Below are 9493 nucleotides of genomic sequence, written 5' to 3'. Positions count from 1 at the left end.
CTTAGAGTTTTAGTTAGAGTTCTAGTTTACTTTAGTTTTAGTTAAGAGTTTAGAGTTTTAGCTTAGAGTCTTAGCTTAGAGTTTTTTTTAGAGTTCTAGTTTAGTTTAGTTTTCGTTAATAATTTATAATTTTTATATTATATTATTTTCTTATAGTTTTTTTTTTAGATCTATTTTAGTTTAGTAATAGTTAAGAGTTTAGAGTTTTAGCTTAGATTCTTAGCTTAGATTTTTTGTTAAAGTTGAAGTTTAGTTTAGTAATATTTAAGAGTTTAGAGTTTTTTTTAGCTTAGAGTCTTAGCTTAGAGTTTTAGTTTGAGTTTAGTTTTAGTTAAGAGTTTAGAGTTTTTAGCTTAGAGTCTTAGCTTAGAGTTTTTGTTAGAGTTCAAGTTTATTTTAGTTTTAGTTAAGAGTTTAGAGTTTTTAGCTTAGAGTCTTAGCTTAGAGTTTTAGTTAGAGTTCTAGTTTAGTTGAGTTTTAGTTAAGAGTTTAGAATTTTACCATAGAGTCTTAGCTTAGAGTTCTAGTTTGAGTTGAAGTTTAGTTTATTTACAGTTAAGTATTTAGAGTTTTAGGTTAGAGTCTTAGCATCAAGTTGTAGTTTAGTTAAGTTTTAGCTAAGAGTTTTGAGGTTCAACTTAGAGTCTTACCTTAGAGTTTTTGTTAGAGTTATAGTTTAGTTTAGTTTTAGTTAAGAATTTAGAGTCTTAGCTTAGAGTCAAACCTTAGAGTTTTTGTTAGAGTTCTAGTTTAGTTTAGTTTTAGTTAAGAGTTTACAGTTTTACATTAGATTCATAGTTTAGGGTTTTAGTTAAAGTGATAGTTTAGTAAAGTTATAGTTAAGAATTTAGAGTTTTACATTACAGTCATAGCTAAGAGTTTTAGTTAGAGTTCTAGTTCAGTTTAGTTTTAGTCGTGAGTTTAGAGTTTTAGCTTAGAGGCTTAGCTTATAGTTTGTGTTAGAGTTCTAGTTTAGTTTAGTTATAGTTAAGTCTCGAGTTTTTAGCTTGGTGTCTTAGCTTAGAGTTTTTGTTAGAGTTCTAGTTTAGTTTACTTCTAGTTAAGAGTTTAGAGTTTTAGCTTAGAGTCTTAGCTTATAGTTTTATGTTAGATTTCTAGTTTAGTTTAGTAATAGTTAAGAATTTAGAGTTTTAGCTTTGAGTCTTAACTTAGAGTTTTTGTTAGAGTTCTAGTTTAGTTTAGTTATAGTTAAGAGTTTGGTGTTTTACCTTAGAGACTTAGCTTAGAATTTTAGTTTAGTTTAGTTTTAGTTAAGAGTTTAGAGTTTTAACTTAGAGTTTTATCTTACATTTCTTATTAGATTTCTAGTTTAGTTTAGTTTTAGTTAAGAGTTTAAAGTTTTTAGCTTAGAGTCTTAGTTTATAGTTTTTTGTTGAAGTTCTAGTTTAGTTTATAGTTTTAGATTGTACTTAGAGTTTTAATTAGAGTTCTAGTTAAGTTTAGTTTTAGTTAAGACTTTAGTGTTTTTGATTAGAGTCATAGCTTATTGTTGTTTTTTTAGTTCTTTCTTAGTTTTGTTTTAGTTAAGAGTTTAGAGTTTTAGCTTAGAGTCTTATCCTAGAGTTTTTGTTAAAGTTCTAGTTTAGCTTAGTTATAGTTAAGAGTTTGGAGTTTTACCTAAGAGACTAAGCTTACAGTTTTAGTTTAGTTTAGTTTTACTTAAGAGTTTAAATTTTTAGCTTAGAGTCTCATCTTAGAGTTTTGGTTAGAGATATAGTTTAGTTTAGTTTTAGTTAAGAATTTAGTGTTTTTAGCTTAGAGTCTTAGTTTAGAGTTTTTGTTGAATTTCTAGTTTAGTTAATTTTAATTTAGAGTTATAGATTAGACTTAGAGTTTTAATTGGAGTTCTAGTTTGGTTTAGTTTTAGTTAAGAGTTTAGAGTTTTTAGCTTAGAGTCATAGCTTAGTTTTATTTAGATTTCTAGTTTAATTCAGTTTTGGTTAAGAGTTTAGAGTTTTACCTTAGAGTCTTAGCCTAGAGTTTTAGTTAGAGTTAAAGTTTAGTTTTGTTACAGTTAAGAATTTAGATTTTTTGCTTGGAGTTATAGCTTAGAGTTTTACTTAAAGTTATAGTTTTGTTAAGTTTTAGTTAAGAGTTTCGAGTTTTAGCTGAGTCTTAGATTAGAGTTTTTTTTAGAGTTGTAGTTTAGTTTAGTTTTAGCTAAGAGTTTAGAGTTTTACCGTAGAGTATTAGGTTAGAGTTTTTGTTAGAGTTCTAGTTTAGTTTAATTTTAGTTAAGAATTTGATGTTTTTACTTTGAGTTTCATTTGGAGTTATATTTTAGTTTACTTTTAGTTAAGAGTTTAGTGTTTTAGCTTATAGTCTTAGCTTAGAGTTTTAGTTAGAGTTCTAGTTTAGTTTAATTTTAGTTAAGAGTTCAGAATTTTAGCTTAGAGTCTTAGCTTAGAGTTTTTGTTAGAGTTCTAGTTTATTTTAGTTTTAGTTAAGAGTTTAGAGTTTTTAGCTTAGAGTCTTAGCTTAGAGTTTTTGTTGAAGTTCTAGTTTAGTTTAGTTGTAGTTAATAGTTTAGAGTCTTAGCTTAGAGTTTTTGTTAGAGTTGAAGTTTAGTTTAGTAGTAGTTAGGAGTTTAGAGTTTCAGCTTAGAGTCTTAGCTTAGAGTTTTTGTTAGAGTCCTAGTTTAGTTTAGACTAGCTAAAACTCTAAACTCTTAACTATTGCTAAACTAAACTTCAACTCTAGAACTAAGAACTCTAAGCTAAGACTCTAAAGCTAAAACTCCTAAACTCTTAACTATTGCTAAACTAAGCTTCAGCTTTAACAAAAACTCTAAGCTAAGACTCTAAGCTAAAACTCATAAACTCTTAACTATTACTAAACTAAACTAGAACTCGACAAAAACTATGCTATGACTCTAAGCTAAAAATATAAACTCTTAACTAAAACTAAACTAAACTAGAACTCTAACTAAAACTCTAAGCTAAGACTCTATGGTAAACTCTAAACTCTTAAATAAAACTAAACTAAACTAGAACTCTAACTAAAAGTCTAAGCTATGACTCTAAGGTAAAACACCAAACTCTTAACTAAAACTAAACTAAACTAGAACTCTAACAAAAACTCTAAGTTAAGACTCTAAGCTACAAAACTCTAAGCTCTTAACTAAAACTAAACTAAACTAAAACTTTAAGCTAAGTCTCTAAGGTAAAACTCCAAATTCTTAACTATATCTAAACTAAACTAGAAGCTCTAACAAAAACTCTAAGCTAAGACTCTAAGCTAAAACTCTAAACTCTTAACTATTAATAAACTAAACTTCAACTCTAACAAAAACTCTAAGCTAAAACTCTAAACTATTTACGAAAACTAAACTAAACTAAAACTTCAACAAAAACTCTAAGCTAAGACTCTAAGCAAAACTCTAAACTCTTAACTAAAACTAAAATAAACTAGAACTCTAACAAAAACTCTAAACTAAGACTCTAAGCTAAAAAACTCTAAACTCTTAACTAAAACTAAACTAAACTAGAACTCTAACTAAAACTCTAAGCTAAGACTCTAAGGTAAAACACCGAACTCTTAACTAAAACTAAACTAAACTTCAACTCTAACAAAAACTCTAAGCTAAAACTCTAAACTATTAACTAAAACTAAACTAAACTAGAACTTCAACAAAAACTGTAAGCTAAGACTCTAAACTAAAAACTGTAAACTCGTAACTAAAACTAAAATAAACTAGAACTCCAACAAAAACTATAATATAAGACTATAATATAAAATTATAAACTATTAACTAAAACTAAACTAAACTATAACTCTAAATAAAAATCTAAGATAAGACTATAAGTTAAAACACCAAACTATTAAATGAAAATAAACTGAACTAGAACTCAAACTGAAACTCAAAGGTAAAAATCAAACTCTTAACTAAAATTAAACTAAACTAGAACTCTAACAAAAAAAACTAAGCTAAGACTCTAAGCTAAAACTCTAAACTCTTAACTATTACTAAACTAAAACTTCAACTCTAACAAAAACTCTAAGCTAAGACTCTAAGCTAAAACTCTATTCTATTAACTAAAGCTAAACTAAGCTAGAACTTCAACAAAAACTCTAAGCTACGACTCTAAGCTAAAAACACTTAACTCTTAACTAAAACTAAAATAAACTTGAACTCTAACTAAAACTCTAAGCTGAGACTCTAAGGTAAAACAACAAACTCATAAGTAAAACAAAAAAAAACTAGAAATATAACTTAAAATAAAAGTTAAAACATCAAACTCTTAAATAAAAATTAACTGAACTAGAACACTAACTAAAATTCATAGCTAAGACTCTAAGCTAAAACTCGAAACTCAGTACTAAAGCTTAACCAAACTACAACTAAAAGTAAAACCCTAAGGTATGACTCTAAGCTAAAACTCTAAACTCTTAACTATAACTCAACTAAACTTCAACTCTAGCAAAAATTATAATCTAAGACTCTAATGTAAAACACTAAACTATTAACTAAAATTAAAAAACAATAGAACTCTAACAAAAAAACTCTATGAAGAGGCTACAGGCAAATGATCGAGGACATTACTGTGAAAAAGCTAAGCTAAAACTTTAAGTTAAACTCTAAGCTATGACTATAAGCTCAGACTCTAAATTCCTAACCTTATCTAAACAAAACTTCAACTCTAGCAACACCTCATAGATAAGTTTCAGGGCTAAAACTCTAAACTCTTAACTAAAACTAAACTAGAACTCTAACTGAAACTCAAAGGTAAAAAATCAAACTCTAAACTAAAATTAAACTAAACTAGAACTCTAACAAATAAACTCTAATATAAGAATCTAATCTATAAATCTAAGCTCTTAAACATTGCTAAAGTAAAATTAAACTCAAACAAAACGTCTAAGCTAGGATCCTAAGCTAAAACAACACTCTTGCCTAAAACTAAACTAAACTAGAAATTCAACAAAAACTCAGAGATATTAATCTACGGTCAAAATTCTAAAATCAGAAATAAAACTATACTAAACTATAAATCTAACTAAAAACTCTAAGCTAAGACTCTAAGGTAAAACACCAAACTCTTAACTAAAAACTAAACTAAACTAGAACTCTAACTAAAACTCAAAGGTAAAAAATCAAACTCTTAACTAAAATTGAAATAAACTAGAACTCTAACAAAAAAAACTCTAAGCAAAGACTCTAAGCTAAAACTCTAAACTCTTAACTAAAACTTATCCAAACGAAAACTTTAAGTCAAACTCTAAGCTATGACTCTAAGCTAAAACTCTAAATTCTTAACTGTAACTAAACTAAACTTCAACTCTAACTAAAACTCTAAGCTAACACTCTAAGCTAAAACTCGAAACTCTTAACTAAAACTTAACCAAACTAAAACTTTAAGTAGAATTATAAGATATGACTCTAATCTAGAGCTCTAAATTCTGAACTGTAACTAAACTAAACTAGAACTCAGAATAAAACTCTAAGCTACGACTCTAAGCTAGAAATTCTAAACTTTTAACTTAAACTTAACTAAACTAGAACTCTAACAAAAACTCTAAGCTAAGACTCTAAGCTAAAAAACTCTAAACTTTTAACTAAAACTAAACCAAACTAAAACTCTAAGCTAAGTCTCTAAGGTAAAACTTCAAACTCTTACCTATAACTAAGTTGTGGGTGAAAAGGATGGGTACTTCAATTGTAAAATGGGTTTAGGACGGTCACTAAGAAAAGAACTTGTTCTGAAATGCCTTTTGAAAATTATTGCTTGGTGTTGGGCATTCAAAAAGCTGTAAAGTAAAGTTGTGGGTGAAAAGGATGGGTACTTCAATTTGTAAAATGGGTTTAGGAGGGACATTAAGAAAAGAACTTGTTCTGAAATGTCTTTGAAAAGTATTGCTTGGTGTTGGAGCATTCAAAAAGCAGTATAGTAAGAATGGGTCTTTCAACATGTAAAATGGGTTTAGGATGAACATTAAGAAAATAACTTGTTCTGAAAAGATATAATAAAGCCTTAAAAAAGTATTAAAAATGGGGAGGGGGACTCTTTGGGGGCCCGGGGAGGGCCTTTGGGAGCCCGGGGGACCTTTGAGGCCGGGGGGCTTCCTTTGGGGTTGGGGTATGGGGATCGGAACCCTTTGGGGTTGGGGTAGGGGGATCAGAGCCCTTGGGGGCTGGGGTAGAGGACCTCGCAACACTGTTCAAATATAACGTGTGTATTATAACGACCACAGAGTTTCACCATCAAATTCGCTTCTAAAACCACTTCTAAAATAATCTTTTAAAATGTCTAACTGATTTACCGAAATAATTCCCTAAATTGTCTAAAACCGTTTCGCCCAAATAACCACTAAACATAATTTCAACGCCTTCTTTTTGTTTTTGGCATCCCTGCGCTGTCAAATATGAAATTACTGTAAAACCCTTTCCCACATAATTCTCTTCATCTCTAAACACGTGGTCCTGTTTCCTATTCCTGGATCTTAACATTTGCCCCTAGCGTGCACTTGGCCAAAACAACAACAACAAATAAATCGACCTTGAAACATCCATCAAAGTGAGAAAAATCTCGTTTTTCCATTCTCACTGACAAAAACCATAAAACATCCATAAATTGCTGTTGACATCCATGAAAAACAACAAATAAATTGACTAACACACATAACCGGCCAAAAAACATTCATAAAAGTGGGAAAAATCCGATTTTTTCAAGTGAGAAAAATCCTGTTTTTTCATTCTCAGTGAGAAAACCATCTCACTAGGGACTCTATGCCCATATACGGTGTAGGGTCACGAGTCAATAAGGCCTTTCTACTGATAGTTTGGTGTTTTTATTTTAAGGTTTGGTTTTTATATTTTATCAGTTTTATTCGGCACCGAGGACGGTCAAGCGGAGGTCTTGACCGAAATATTTGCATAATTTTGCAATTTTTTCACTGGCTGTTAATTGTCCTCGTTTTTCTTCGCGATTTTATGTTTTATCATGAGTAGCCAGTATGGTATGAGAAATTATTTGACATTGCAATCATTTGATCAACATAAGTTCATATGATCAACATATGTTTGATCAACATAAGTCTTATTGTGCAATCTTAAGGGTTTTGCGAGTTGGATCTAATTTGGGTCAATTTTAGATGAAAGGACTAGCAATTACTATCTGAGCTAGCATATTTAAGCTAGCTCAGCGAGCTGCTTTTGTGCTCGTGGAATACTTCTTAACGTGCCATTCTTAAGGCTTTGGCCCGTTGGACATAATTTGGGTCAATTTTTGATGAACATACAAGAAGGCACTATGCGAGCCTCATGTATAGTATGTGGCAAGGCCGTACCCAGAGGGGAGAATTAGGAAGGTTTGACCCCCCCCTCCCGAAATGTTTGTCTGACTCGGAAAAACGTAACAAATATGGATATAAACAAATTTTGTATGCGTTTTTTGAGGTACTTTATGTACCCCCCCCCCCGAATTTTTTTTAGTAAAACTGCCTCTGAAAAAAATCCTGGGTACGGCCTTGGTATGTGGTGATGAAAGTAAATTATTTCAGCTCATTGATAACTGATGTCGTAAGTTATTGTGCATTGGTTCGAATACCTTCCAATGCATATGTGAGCTGCTTTTAATTTGTGTAAGCATTTAGATATTTATATTTTATTGAAGTGTAACATACATTCCTAAGAAATTTTAATTAAAATTTTGAAATAGATATTGAAAATGCTAAGACAAACTTGGTGTTTGCTATGCATTATTCAGGTTTTTTTAGATTTATATCAATTTTTTTTTTCTGAGCCTATCATAAGGTTCTATTTTGTCCAAAATGTCGACGTTATTTTTGGGCAGCTTGCTTGGAAATGTTTAAATGAAACATATACAGTATATCTCTGCCGAAACGTGACACAAGCTATAATGCAACAAGTTTTTAATTAAAAAAATAATGTAAATGGGAAACGGTTGTAGATTGTTTAGTCTGGGGAATAGGTTTTTACTTGCATGGATGTGTATATCTTATTTTGGTAATTAATATGTATTTGTTCTGTGGGAATAAATTCTTAAAATAAGAATAATAAATGCTAGTTTAGTTAATACGAATTAAAAGGAATAAGAAAATAAACTTGGATTCAGTATTGGCTTTTAGGTATCGGTGAATTTACTTGAAAATAAATGTAATATAACCTGGTTAGTAATGTAAAAATTCTTGTCAATAATACTTAGCAACAAAGGGGACTGTACAAATGGGACTGCTGCTACTACTAACAAGTCGCAGCTGCCTGATGCCAACAAGGCTACGCACGCTACTTGTCTATCCCAATCTATTTAAGGCCTTCCTCTTTATACCCTCCAAAAAATTTCCAATTTTCCTTAAATCCTTACTTACAACCTTCTCCAACCCAATTTGGGGACGACCTGCTTTTTTTCGGCACTAGATTGTTGAAAAGGATGGCAGATGCTGGCAATCTGTCATCCTTCTCACGCAGAACGAGTCTTAGGCATATTGACCTTTCTGTCATTATAGCCCTAAAATATAGAACCATATTTTGGTACAGCTTACTGTTTGAAATACGGTAAGTAAGAAAGGTACCCAAAACAATCCGTAAACAATCCGTTTTGACAACATCTGAAAATCCTAGAATAACGGTCCAAAATAAATTTCTCAATATTAGAAAACGTACAAAATTTGTAAGAAAAATATTTTATTCTTTCAAAAAAGCCTGTCATCATTTGGTATTCAAAAATATATTTACTATGAACCCATGGCTGTGAAGTCGATTCATTCAAGATTTCTGGTTTCTTACGTTTTTGAATCGGACTTCTTCAACTTTTCCAGTTACAACTTCAAATTGTATAGTTTTTGACCGCCTGAATCCCATCATGCGTCGGAGCATCTGCTCACAACCACGTATTACACTGTGGGCCGAAGGCAGAGATTCAGGAGATAGGCACCTGCGCTCCGCAGACCATTGGTCAGCATGCGAAAAAAGATTTTTGAATCCCGCTAGGACCCTCCAAATTATGGGTCTGTAGGTCTATTTTCGCTCCGAAATATTAAGGTGAAAAAGAATCATTTTGATAAGACAAATATCGAGATGATTCTCCAACCTTGGACAATTAAAACAAATTTTGAAGAAAAAAAAGCTCATGTTGGAGCCTGTTTGTTTCCACTGATCCTGACTCAGGGGTGAATGCAGAATTAATGTTTGGGGGATATCAATGAAACTTGGGCTCCCCAATTGATCGCGGCTGCTGCATGCACGTCTCGTATAAGGGAGAAATCAAATGCTTCAAGAGACGATAAAAACTGATTTGATGGTGCAATTTCTTAGATAAAAATATCAAATAATTCACATGACTCAGGAATTATTTTATACTTAGATCAGAGATATACAAAATATTACCAGAGATATTGCGAGATATTTCGAGGAGTAATTTATATATAAAATTATCTGAGATATTAATTGGTGTGTTTTTCTTATTTTGCTATGTAAGCAAATTAGAGATGGAATGTTTCGTTGTCACCAGAC

Source organism: Artemia sp. Qi Xiang Cuo, chromosome 15 (genome assembly GCF_049724085.1).
Source record: "Artemia sp. Qi Xiang Cuo chromosome 15, ASM4972408v1, whole genome shotgun sequence".
NCBI classification, from domain to species: Eukaryota; Metazoa; Arthropoda; class Branchiopoda; order Anostraca; family Artemiidae; genus Artemia; species Artemia sp. Qi Xiang Cuo.
Note: the sequence above shows the minus strand (reverse complement) of the source record.